The following is a 13,505-nucleotide window of genomic DNA, read 5'->3' on the forward strand; positions in this document are numbered from 1 at the left end:
TGTTTAGTGATTCAATGCAAAACGATCTTTGCATAATTTCAAATTATTAAAAAAAAAAAAGAAATCCACATCGCAATGTTGAATTCTTACCACTAATCCACGAAGGATTTATAATTATTCCGTGACAAGAGTGTATGAAACTCTTCAAATCATAGTAGAAATTATTCTTGGTTAATAATTTAAAACTTTAGATTAAATAATCACTATTAATTAAATTATTTTATTCACATTTTTGCTTTATTGTGGTCAATCAGTTTTTACTTTATGCGAAATTAAAAAATAGAAATACGTCACACATTCGACGTTACTCATAATAATTATGACCGAGGTGATTTAGCTCGAATCTAACGTCTAAAGGTGTGAGACTATCGATAGTGGTAATGTAATGTAATATAAATTATAGGTTTTTCCGATTATTTCTCACCTCTACGAGTTTCATCTCTTTTTATTTCACAAGGTAACTGTGTTTTCTATCTCTTACGTTAAAAAGCCGGGTGGTAAGACACTCATCACTGTATATTGGAGATCGCATGCTTGAAATCCAGTGGCTGCACACATACATCTAACGAACGTGTGCTAGAGACCACGCACAAAGAACGAGAACTGATCAACATAATTTGTTTGTATTTAATGACTTCTTTAATAATTTTGTATGTAAAATGAATTTTGAATTAAATTCTAAGAAATACAAGCACTTAAATAATTTAAAATATATTTTACTGCGACTGTACTTATTTCTAATAAATTATCTTATTTTCTTCATCACACTTTACATTTTATCTTGTGTATGAATCAGTACAGGTTTTCTTCATTTTATTTGTTCACTATAATCTAGTTTCGTAAGTTCAACACAATTGCTTGGATAAAAGCATTTAATTTCTGTTAGGCAGAGAATTGTGATGTCAAATGTAAAAATTATAAAACTAAAACACAATTAGGGACAAACCGAACACAATTAACAGGACAAAACAGACATAAAACTTTAAAAAAGGAGGCTTATAGGCACTACATTACTTGGTAGGAGAGGAATTGAGTTTTTTATCCAAAAGTTGATAATTACAAGTAAAAAGAAATTGCACACCAACAAAATATTACAAGTACTTTCATTCATTGTCATATATTTGTCCTCTTTCTGTATAAAAATTTTCAATAATTTAACACACATTTCAAAAATATATCTCTTTAATAGATATAAATAACTTTAATAATTTAAATAATATAAAACATCACTTTTTCTTTCAACAAACAATAACATATACCTTACTCATATATCATCTGTTAACATCCCTCCCCTCAAGAAACTTTCTGCTAAATTGTGAGACAGTTACAACATTGACCGAAGATCACCCATTATCAGCAATACGGGATAGTTTGAACTATGTATCACCAATCACTATATAAAAACTCTTGTACCGGAATGTAAGTAGTATTTTGTTTATTTCTAATTTATTACAATTCAACAGATTTTTTTCTCTTACCAATTTGTGAGTTGTTACTTTGTCTGCTAAAGCAATTTTATGCATATTAATAAACACAGACATGTAATACTGGCATAAGAGCACCCTAATATTGGCTTTTTTTGTAATTTCAGCATTTAATTTACTTTGTACCACTGACCTGATGATGCTTTGCAAATTTTAGAAAGCGAAACCGGTCGTCTTGGGTAGTAAAATTAAATTGATTGTGAGTAAGTCTAATTTATTTCTTTTACCTTTTTTTTATTAAAATAAAATAATATACTGAAAAATTTTAGCTTACTGTTTCACTAAGTGTTATCTTTCAAGACTTATTAACGATAAATTTTACCTGTGTTAAATTAAAAAAGAAACAATAAACTTATGTGCTTTATTAAAAAATAATCTATCCCAAAACACGATGGGTTCGTAAGCTTCTTTTATAATATATAATCCATGACCCAACCAACGATATTGACAATATCGTCCAAAGATTCGGTGTAAAAAACCAAACCTCCCACGATTCGCTTTCGATGTTTCTGTAGATTCCTGGCATGAAAAGTTTTCCTAGTTTTTCCATAGAGGACAAACATTTGTTTTCGATAGTCGCAAATGTATTCAAGCAATTTTTAAAGCTCTTCTCTATCATAAATACCAGGTCACACATGTTTTGCAGGTAGGAAGAGGTTTCGTATCCTACAAAATATTAAAAAAATTAAAAAAAAAACTCTAGTTGCCCATCAACTCAAATATGGAAGATGGCTAACAAATTAAACAACAAAAACGGAAACATGGAACATGCTCCTTCCGCAGTTGCAAAAGATATTCTTCAGAAGTTATGTCCACCATTTGTTGACAAACATGTACCTTACATGGCTTTACATCCAGAAGAACATTTTTTATTAAAAGAAATAACATCATCTGAACTGGAATATGCTATCAAGATATCCAAAATCACAGCTCCAGGTCCAGATCAGATTTCTTACATTATGTTACAAAAAATGGGTGTACTGGCTAAAAGACTACTACTACATATTTATAACTGTATTTTGCAAACTGAAATATCCCCTTACAAATTTAATGATTGCTTTGTTATATTAATTCTAAAACCGGGAAAAGACAAAGATAATCTGGAATCATATAGACCAATAACATTATTGTCATGCATTTTTAAAACATTTGAAAGAAAATGAAAAAGACAGAAAAGATTTGATTTCACGTTCAAAGCGTCTATGTATCTATTGATACGTATTTCGACTTAAAAAGTCTCATCAGAATAGTTATTCATAGCCGTTCTTAACGTGAAAAATAATCTTCTGTGTCTTATTAGAAGCAACAATAACATGGCTTCGTTATGGACGCAATAGCGACATCTGATAGAAAAATCGGTAAGATAGTTTCGAAACAAATTCAGATTTCTGCTTTAATCTGGAGCCTTCTAAAAATTGCAAGACATGACCAGACGACGATAAAGATGTTAAAAGAGACATGGGGAATCTAAAATTATTTTTCACGTTAAGAACGGCTATGAATAACTATTCTGATGAGACTTTTTAAGTCGAAATACGTATCAATAGATACATAGACGCTTTGAACGTGAAATCAAATCTTTTCTGTCTTTTTCATTTTATTCGGATCTACTCTGTATGAGTACGAGAAACAAATTCATTAGGATTTCTGCCTAGATGAATAGACATGTCGTGGAATGCAAATTTTAGATTCCCCATGTCTCTTTTAACATCTTTATCGTCGTCTGGTCATGTCTTGCAATTTTTAGAAGGCTCCAGATTAAAGCAGAAATCTGAATTTGTTTCGAAACTATCTTACCGACATTTGAAAGAATTCTAAAATTGAGAATGGAAATTTGGTTAAGGCGGCATAATGTTCTACCAGCAACACAATATGGATATAAACAAGGCTATGGAAGCACGGATGCAGTAGTTCGTCTGACTACAGATGTACAAATTGGTTTTTCTAATTCCATGACAACAGGTGCATTGTTTATTGACATAAAAAGTACATATGACAATATTGATTTAAATATACTCTGTGATAAACTTGTGTTTCTTGGCATTCCAAAATCGATAGCACATTTACTATCAAATCTATACAAAGACACAAGTGTATCGATAAGAGTAGGTCACAATATTATTGGACCCAAGATCACATCAAAAGGTATTCCACAGGGAGCTGTTTTAAGTCCACTTCTTTTTAATTTGTACACACACGATTTGCACAATTTATGGTCTCCCAATATTGTTTGCTTACAATATGCTGATGATATTTTCATCCACTCACATAAGAAAACGTACAGTGAAAGCACTACTGAATTCAAACATATCTACAACTTGGATAATTGGACTTGGTTAATGGGTTCAATATTTCGTACCAAAAATGTGCCGTAGTATTTTTTTCAAGAAAACACCCTATTAAACATCACGCTGTAACCTTACATGGCAATGATATTCCAATTGTTTCGGAATTTAGATACCTTGGTGTCGTACTTGACAGAAAATTGTTTTGGACTCAACATATTAATTATACAATTGGTCGCTGCGAAAAAGGTATTAATTTTCTTAAAATGGTGTGTAAGAGATCGTGGGGTGCAGATCAAAACATTGCATTGAATTTTTATCGAGCCTATATAAGATCTATAATAGATTACTGTTGTGTGGTATATGGGTCAGCTAGCTTAACCAATTTACGTAAACTTGATAAAATCCAATTTAAAGCTCTAAGGATTGTGTTAGGATTGATGAAAAGCGCTCCAAATGAAGCCACCCTAGCTCTAGCATCTGAAAACCCACTCTCATTATGCAGAGAATATCTGGCAAGCAAATATTTCCCAAACCAACATATACACCTAAAAATAATTAATGAATTAAATACAGCTGATTTAACATCTACATACTTAATTAAAAAAACTCTCCACCACTTGCAAGAGCAATAATAACTTGCAACGAACTAAAGTTAATAAATTCCCCTTGTATTCTTATCTGGGAATCGTTGGATATACCACATCTAACAAGTGTTCTAGCTACAAATATTATTATCCCTAAATACCAAAACGAATTTTGCTACACTACTTTTAAAGAAATCTTAAGTGGCTATTCAGATCATATTGTGATCTATACAGACGGGTCAAAATCACCAACATGTACAACCAGTGCTTACTTTGTAGCAAAAATGAAGATTAAAAAATCATTTATTTTAAATAATCAATCTAGCATTCTTTCTGCTGAAGCATGTGCTATATACAAAGCCCTTCAATTGTGCTGTGAAAACCAGTGGAACAAAATTGTCATATGCAGTGATTCACTGTCAGTATTACACTCCTTGCAAAACTTTAAATTCACAATAAATAGCAATATATTCATATTAGAAATTTTTCAACAGTTACTAAAACTATCAGATCCATATGGTACTAAATTTCTATGGGTTAAGGGACACTCAGATATTGTTGACAATACTATTGCTGATTCTATAGCTAAAAATCCATTATAGCACCCACATATGGTGATAGAAGAATTTAACACGTGTGACCTACTTGCCTATATCAAACAACATATTAAATTTAAATGGTACAAACAATGGATTCAGTTTGGTGAAAGCAGGAGCACTAATTTATACAAATTACAACAAACAGTAGATGTAAAACAATTTTACAAAGATGTCACACTAAGCAGAAACACAGTGTCAACTGGCTTAAGATTAAAAGTAGATCATGGATGTTTTCCGAAACATCTACACAAAATAGGAGTTCTCCCAATTGATAAAAGCAGGAATTGATAAAAGAGGGTTTAAGTACACCATTAAACGTAAATCTTCTATTAAGTGAAGACAATATAAAAATCTTTAAAATAATTATGATATTTCTTGTAAAAATTAAATTAAAGGTATGAGTGTAAAATTGATCGTATGCGTGAACATTTCCTTTGTATTTTTACCATATATGTTGCCCACCTACCTAACCGTGGTTTATGTCTTGTTTGTTACAATAAAGCCGCTCTGATGAATCCCTGAGCGTGAAAAGTGTCCTCCTTGTACAATCCTGTATGAATGAATACTAATATTTATATGTAATTACGTAGCTAAAGGTTTCAAGCCAAAGCCAATAAAAAAAAAAAATCAGGAGATTTCTTACGTTTAAAATATGTTCACCAACTTGCCCAAATTTGTGCTTTCTACAATTTTCCGAGCAACCAGACGATAAAAAAGCAGACACGAGGAATCTACAATTTGCATTAAATAATACGTCACTTTATCTAGGCAAAAATCTATCGCAAACTGATTTCTAGTACTCCAGTCGTAAGTATACGAAAATAATAGAATAAGAAAGACAGTTAAGATTTAATTTCAATACAGAGCATTACCATTCTCTTATACGTATTTCGTACTTTTGGACTCCTGAGAGCGAACTTGTAATAAGAGATAGATACATTTATTGTTTTTAAAATGAGTTTACATTTATAAAACACAACATGGTATAGTACAAACAAGGTACAAGATACCTACATTAAAATACTAATTCTACAATTTTCATAATTAAAAAAAAAACATATCAATTAGCGCAACTGTCCTCAAAAAAATCCTCTATACTGTAGTAACATTTAGATACTAAAAACTTCTTGATTGCTCTTCGGAATACAAAAATATTGCTCGAGGATCTTATATCGAGTGGTAGGTGATTAAACACTTTCTATTTCTTACAAAAATATACATGCAAGGAAGTGTCAAGATACCATGTTTCCGGAACAGAGGCCTGCATGATGTACCAAACTTGATCTTGCATAAATGTCTGAGTGCTCTCTTTTGTAGCATACAATTTCTGATGTAGCTACTGAAATGATGAAGAGAACGGCTACCCCAAAAGGCAATACCGTATCTCAAATTAGATTCAATCAGGGCCACATAAACACTTTTTGCAATCTTGAAATCTAAATGGTGAGCAACTAATTTGACCGCAAAGCAACCCAATGATATCTTTTTGCTTAAACATAGAGTGTGTTGCTCAAATTTAAGTTTATTATCAATATAGAGACCTAAAAATTTGTTTACGGTGTAAGAACAAATGCCTTTATTGCCCAAAGTAATGTTGTTTAGATCATTCTTTGGTTTTTGAAAAATTAAATGTCAAATGATTAGCTTTGCACCACTCTAAGATTTTTAGCATATCACTACTAATAATCTTGTTCAGGACCTTAGAGTCCTTGTTTTGCCATAAAATTGTGGTGTCATCTGCAAATATAGTAAACCGGTCATTATTGTCTAGGTTAGTTATGTCGGTAGTACGAACATATAAAAAACTGCATGAAAGACTCAGCGCTAGAAGCTTTAGAGCCACAGGTGCGGAGAGTAGATAAACCATATTGGTTGGATAAAAAAGTGGAAGAAAAGATAAAACGAAAGAAGAAAGTATATCTAAAGTTATTACAACAGAAAGACGAACATACAAAACAAAAATATAAAATTTTAAATAAAGAAGTCAAACGAGAAGTGGTTAAAAAGAAAAATAGTGCATGGGAACAAAAATGCCATTACCTAGACAACTATATAGGAGGAACAAAGAGCTCTGAAGCCTGGAGAACTATAAAAGATGAGAACAACGACAAAAAACCGAGTCATAATAAATAGAATACCAGAGAACACATGGGTAGAGCATTTTGAGAACTTATTAACAGAGAGAAGAGAAAGGTTTAAACAGACAAATGAACAAGTGGAAGTAGAAGAAAGATTCGAAATATCAATAGAACAAGTGAAAGAAGCAGTTAAGGGAATGAAATTTAAAAATTCTCCAGACCCAGGCGGAATACATCCAGAGTTGATTAGGTATGGATCATCAAAACTGTTTGAGATGATCCGAAAATTATTCGAAAGATGCTTAAACGGAGAAGAAGTTCCAGAAGAATGGAGACAATCGTATATCTCTCCAATACAAGAAAGGCACAAAGGTGGATCCTAAAAACTATAGAGGGATCGCAGTGATTGCTACTATAGGCCGACTATTCTCAAAAGTACTACGAAACCTGACAGAAAATGATATAAGACAAACAACCCGAAGAACAAGCGGGATTTAGGGCCGGACACTTCACTATGGATAATATTTTCACATTAAAAATTGCAATGGAAAAACGAGTGCAGAGAAATAGAGAAACTCATATAGCTTTAATAGATTTGCAAAAAGCATATCACAGTGTACCGATCTCCCAACTATGGATAGAAATGGGTAACTTGAAAATTCTTATTAACGCCACTCAAAAATATTACGAACAAAACTTTGCAAGAATTAAAATGGGACAAGACATCACCTCTCCTTTCCAACAACAAAGGAACTAAGACAAGGCTGCTGTCTGTCACCTACCTTATTTAAAATCTATTTGGACAGATCCTTAGTGAAATGGGTAAAAAAATGTAGAAACATGGGAATAACGGTGGAAGAAAACAAGCTATGTACACTTTTCTTTGCGGATGACCAGGTAGTAATTGCCGAAGACAGCTACGATCTTAGCTATATGGTAAGAAAACTGCAAGAAGAATATGAGGTGGCAGGTCTAAACATGAATATGACAAAATGTGAATATCTCTCAGTGAGAACAGATGAAACCTATTGTGACCTAGTCTTGGAAGACGACAAAATCAAAGGCGTGCAATCCTGGAAATATTTGGGGGTCATTTTCAACAAGAAGGAAAATAGCGCAGATAAAATCAGGGAAAAAATAAACAAGGGCAGAGCAGCGACCCGTGCCTTAAACTCTCTTCTCGGGCAAAAAACAATTCGACGAGAAACCAAAAAACACATTTACGGTAGTATAGTCCAAAGTATTACACTTTACGGTTCGGAAATATGGGACGTCACCAAAGCTAATAGAAACAAACTTATGACGACAGAAATAGATTATCTGAGACGAAGCTGCGGTAGATAGAAACTGGAGAGAGTTGGAAACGAACAAATAAGAAACGAAATGAAAATGGAGCGAAATATCAATGATGACATAGAAAGAAAACAATTAATCTGGTTCGGACATGTTAAAAAAATGCCATAAGTACAGATGGCCTAGAAGAGTACTGGAATGGATCCCTCCTGAAAGAAGAAAGAGAGGACGACCACAGAGAAGTTGGCACAACGATGTTGATGAAGCAATGGCGGCAAGAGACTTAGAAGATACAAAATATGTCATTTCCTCAAACTGTCGTGACGTCATTTCCTCCCATGGTCTCCTCATCAGAGTGCGGAGGCTGAATACACGAACACGAAAGAGCAACAAACGTCTCCTGGCTATTTTCCACTCAATTAATAAGCGCACAAAGGTGCCATCTACTGTGATAGCCACGGAGAAAATACATGAAGAGATTGTTTTAAGAATAGTAAAGAAAATTGTAAGAATTTTGATACACTTTTATTATGTACTTTATACAAATTACAGTAAATAAGCCGACGATACAGAATAGCGACTGACTTGGTCTAATGTTCAGAGCGAAGTGACGTTATTCACGCTAAAGCTCGGTTTCTACTCCAACGGCTAAAACCATGAAGCGCTCTACTCAGTAGCGCGTATGTTTGAATACAGATACAAAATGAATATATTATTATTATGACAAATGAGTTTGAAATAAACATAGATACGAAACGGAACAAATAGCAACACATTAAAACCTCATCTTTTGGATGTTTAACACCAAACGTAACTATTTTTATCACATGAATGAAAGGACTAATATACAAGCTGAAATATTAGAATTTTTTGTAGATAATACTTACTTGAAATTATAATGTCTTCTACAATATCAGTTTCATTTGCCACTACACCCTCTAAAGACGTCATATAGAAAGACGAATTACATTCAGGTGTGCTGTCAAATAAATAAGTAAAAAAACACTCGGTTTCGTTGTTCTGTGTTTCTGTGAGCAGCAAAAATAAGTCGTTGTCGACTCTAAGAACGATTCTTGCTTCAATATGTAAATAGGTAACCAAACTGTTTATGTAGTGAACGCAATTCTTCTGTTTTTCTAAATTCGCAAACGACTCAACGTAATATAGATCAAACCTTTTTGCAGCAAATGACAACAGAGTACAATGTGACACTATCGTCATATTAAACAAAATAAATATTATAATTTTCGATATATTTAACATTATTTAGGAAGTACTGCTCAAGCAATTGCTACAACTGTTTACTATAATACTAACATAGTCAATATTTTGCTATCAGTTATTGCCGGCAAATTATCTTATCTAATTCTCAGCACCGAATTAGCTAAAGTGTAGGTGAGACGTGTAAAAGTGACAATTTCAATTAAAAAGTGCCAGGATTGGAATCGCAAACAAAAGTATCTACATTTAATATTCATTTATTGCAAAATTGTTTAAATTATTTATTTTAGACATGTAGACTATACAGGGTGTCGCAGTAGGACCCCGTTAACCCGGACAGGCAAAAACAAGACCATTTGCGGATTATCGAGGCATACGGATTGTAGTAAGCCTTATTTAATGGTAATAAAACATATATGTTCATCTTTAGTTTCTTTAATCGATTTTCAAATTACAGTATAAAGAAAAGAATGCAAATATGCAAAATTACAACCTTGTAAGAAAAACAGTTTAGAGGGCCAGAATGTGGAAGTGACCACCATATGATTATTGCAAAAGTAATGGTGACATTTAAGAGAGAACAATCAAGTCACAAAAATGATGAAGTAACAGACATAGGAACAACCATAGAAAACATAAAATATAACCTGGAAAGCTTTAAACAAGATTCGACAAAGTTCTTATATAAAATTAGAATAGCTCAGAAAATAAAAAATATAGAAACAAAGGACTTAGACCCTGAAAGTCTGTATGAGGTAATTAAAAAATATATTTATGAAGCGGCAAATGAAGCACTGGGAAAAGTTGAAAATCGGAAAAAAGGAAAACCTGAATGGTTGTCAACGGAACTAGAAGAGAAAGTTCTCAAGAAAAAACAAGCATATCACATATGGCTTCAATCCAAAGATCCTCAAGACAGAGAAATATACGCTAAATGGAATAGAGAGGTTAAAAAAGACGTGGATAAGGCGAAAAATATAAACTGGGAGGCTAAGTGTGATGAACTGGACAGATTTATGGGTGGAACAAAAGTAGCGCAAGCTTGGAAAACATTAAAGCAGTTTAGGAAAAATGAGAAAAATGAAGACAACATTTCTCTCATAAAGTTAAATGAATGGGAAGAATATTATACGAAACTGCTGAAAGAGGATAGAGTAGAGTACAGATGGGAAAAGATAAGGGAATTAATAGACAACAGAGACGAAAGACAGGAAATCCCGATAATAACATTATCTGAATTGACGAAAACCTTAAAAGAGGTTAAAAACGGAAAAGCCGCAGGGCCTGGAGACATTCCCATAGAGCTGGTTAAATATGGGTCGACTGCACTTTTAGAATTAATAGTAGACCTTTTCAATAAATGTATGTGTGGAGACCAGGAAATTCCTAAAGATTGGAATAAATCTTATATAAGCTCCATATATAAGAGAGGGAATAAAAGAGACTGTTCCAATTATAGAGGTATTAGTGTGACGAGCTCTGTGGGCCGGTTGTACGGCAGAATATTAAAGAAGAGGGTTGAAAGACAGATACAAGATATTGAAGAACAAAGCGGCTTTCGTACCGGGAGATCCTGCCTTGATAATATATTTATCCTACGACAAATAATTAGTGTCGAAAGAAGTAGAGAGACCCATTTGGTATTTATAGACCTTGAGAAAGCATATGATAGTGTCCCGTTAAAGAAAATGTTTGAGGTCCTCAAAAGGTCCGGATTGGATTCGACGTATATCCGAGCGACATATAAATTGTACGAAAATGCAGTTAGTTGTGTAAAAATTGGACCCAGAACCTCAAATGAATTTAAAGTCACTAAAGGCCTAAAGCAAGGATGCTGTTTGTCACCGACACTCTTTAAAATATACGTCCAAGAAGCATTGAGGAATTGGAGAAATAAATGTAGATTTATGGGCATCGAAGTGGGACAAGAAACTCTGTATACATTGTTGTTTGCAGATGATCAGGTGGTGGTTGCAACCGATGAGGAAGATATAAATTATATGAATCGAAAATTATTTGAGGAATATGCCAAATGGGGGCTTACTGTAAACATAAGCAAAACAGAATATCTAAAAATTGGAGGAAATACTACAGATCTGAGGCTTGAAAACGCAGTCATAAAAGGCTGCAACCAGTATAAATATCTAGGAAGCATCATATCAGCAGATGGCAGAGTTAAGATAGATGTACAAAACCGAATAACCCAAGGGAAAAATGCATCCGAATACTGAATTTATTACTGTGGTCTAATAAAATAAAGATGCATACCAAACTTCGCGTATACAGAGCAATTGTAGAACCAATCACAACACATGGTGCCGAATGTTGGACGATGACAAAGAATGAACGAGATAAAGTAGACGTTGTGGAAATGGATTATCTTAGAAGGTCATGTCGAGTATCGAGAATGGAAAGAATCAGGAATGAGGAAATACGAAACCGTACAGGAATTAGAGATACTCTTTCATATAGAATACAAGAAAGGCAATTACAATGGTATGGTCACGTGATGAGAATGGAGGAGGAGCGGTGGCCAAAGAAAGCCTTAATGTATGTTCCGCCAGAAAGAAGGAAAAGGGGAAGATCACCAAATTTATGGAGAAGAGAAATTACAAAAACAATGCAATCTAGAGGCTTAGAAGAGGGAGATTGGAGAGATAGGAAAAGATGGAGGCTGAAATGCGGGAAGCGGCAATCGCCGTAGGACCCCCGTTATATGATGATGATGAAGAAAAACAGTGAGTGCAAATAAAACATTAGTTAATTTTTCTTGAAATTATAATTTACGCACTTTATTTTAAAAGCTCGATCTCTAAGCCGACGAAGGAACACAACTTCGTGGCTATCGAATTCGGTTTCTTCAGCTCATTTTAAAGTTGTGCTGAAAGCACCTACTGCCTCTGAACTACCAGTTTTTTCAGAGGCGAGAACCTCAATGCTATTGTCCTCATCTTGCTCATCGTCTTCACACATAGCCGATCGCACAATCTCCTCATTAGTTAACACTTCGTATCTCTGTATCTCACTTTCAGCACCACAAGAAGCCCATTCTTGAGCTTCTGATTCACTTATTTGAGGATAATTGGTGCAAATTCCTCCATGATTTGTTAATTAGATATGCCTTAACATCGGCCCAGCAATTAGCCAAAAGAAAAACAGGGTCCTTTAAAGATATCGATTTTAATGTGTCGATGGGTGTGTCAAGACATAATACAAGACAATTAACCAAAAGTGATTTGCGGTAATTTAACTTTACATTTTGTATAACGTTCTGATCAATTGGTTGTATACAAGCCGTGGTGTTAGCTGGCAGGAACATTGCAAAAATGTTACCATCTTCTGAGATAAGTCCATCTGTAGATGGATGCCCAGGACTATTATCTAACAATAAAAGTGCCCGAGGAGGCAAATTAAGCAACAAAAGATGGCGACGGACCACGGGAACAAATTCCATTTTAAACCACTCAAGAAACAAGTAAAGACTTGTTAAAACACATGCTTTTTTGTGCACGATAACAAACAGGAAGACATGTTGCTTTAAATGCCCGTGGGTTTGTTTATTTTCCGACAACAAACAATTGAAGTTTATGGGTTCCAGCCTCATTTGCATAAGGCATGGATGTCACTCTCATCTTCATCATTTTCGTTCCGGAAGCCGACTTCTTATTCTTCTTCTTCAAGTGCCATCCCGCGGCGGAGGTCGGCAATCATCATAGCTATTCGGACTTTTGAGACGGCTGCTCTGAAAAGTTCATTTGATGTACATCCGTACCACTCTCTCAGGCTGCGCAGCCATGACATTCTACGCCTCCCTATGCTTCTCTTTCCTTGGATCTTTCCCTGCATAATCAGTTAGAGCAAGGTGTATTTCTCTCCACGTGTAATATGTCCGAGATATTCTAATTTTCTTGTTTTTATTGAATTTAAAATTTCCATTTGTTTGTTCATTCTTCCCAGA

The 13,505-nt window shown here is 34.0% G+C and overlaps 1 long non-coding RNA gene across 1 annotated transcript; it reads right to left on the reverse strand.

The window, feature by feature from the left end:
- Positions 1 to 1,831: 1,831 nt before the first annotated feature.
- Positions 1,832 to 9,731, reverse strand: LOC140444703 (uncharacterized). Its single transcript, XR_011951323.1, has 2 exons — positions 9,214 to 9,731; positions 1,832 to 2,150 (listed from the first exon to the last, which is right to left on the reverse strand). It is a non-coding gene; the product is annotated as an uncharacterized lncRNA (long non-coding RNA).
- Between the last annotated feature and the right edge of the window lie 3,774 nt (positions 9,732 to 13,505).

The sequence above is a fragment of the Diabrotica undecimpunctata genome, chromosome 6, assembly GCF_040954645.1.
Source record: "Diabrotica undecimpunctata isolate CICGRU chromosome 6, icDiaUnde3, whole genome shotgun sequence".
NCBI classification, from domain to species: domain Eukaryota; kingdom Metazoa; phylum Arthropoda; class Insecta; order Coleoptera; family Chrysomelidae; genus Diabrotica; species Diabrotica undecimpunctata.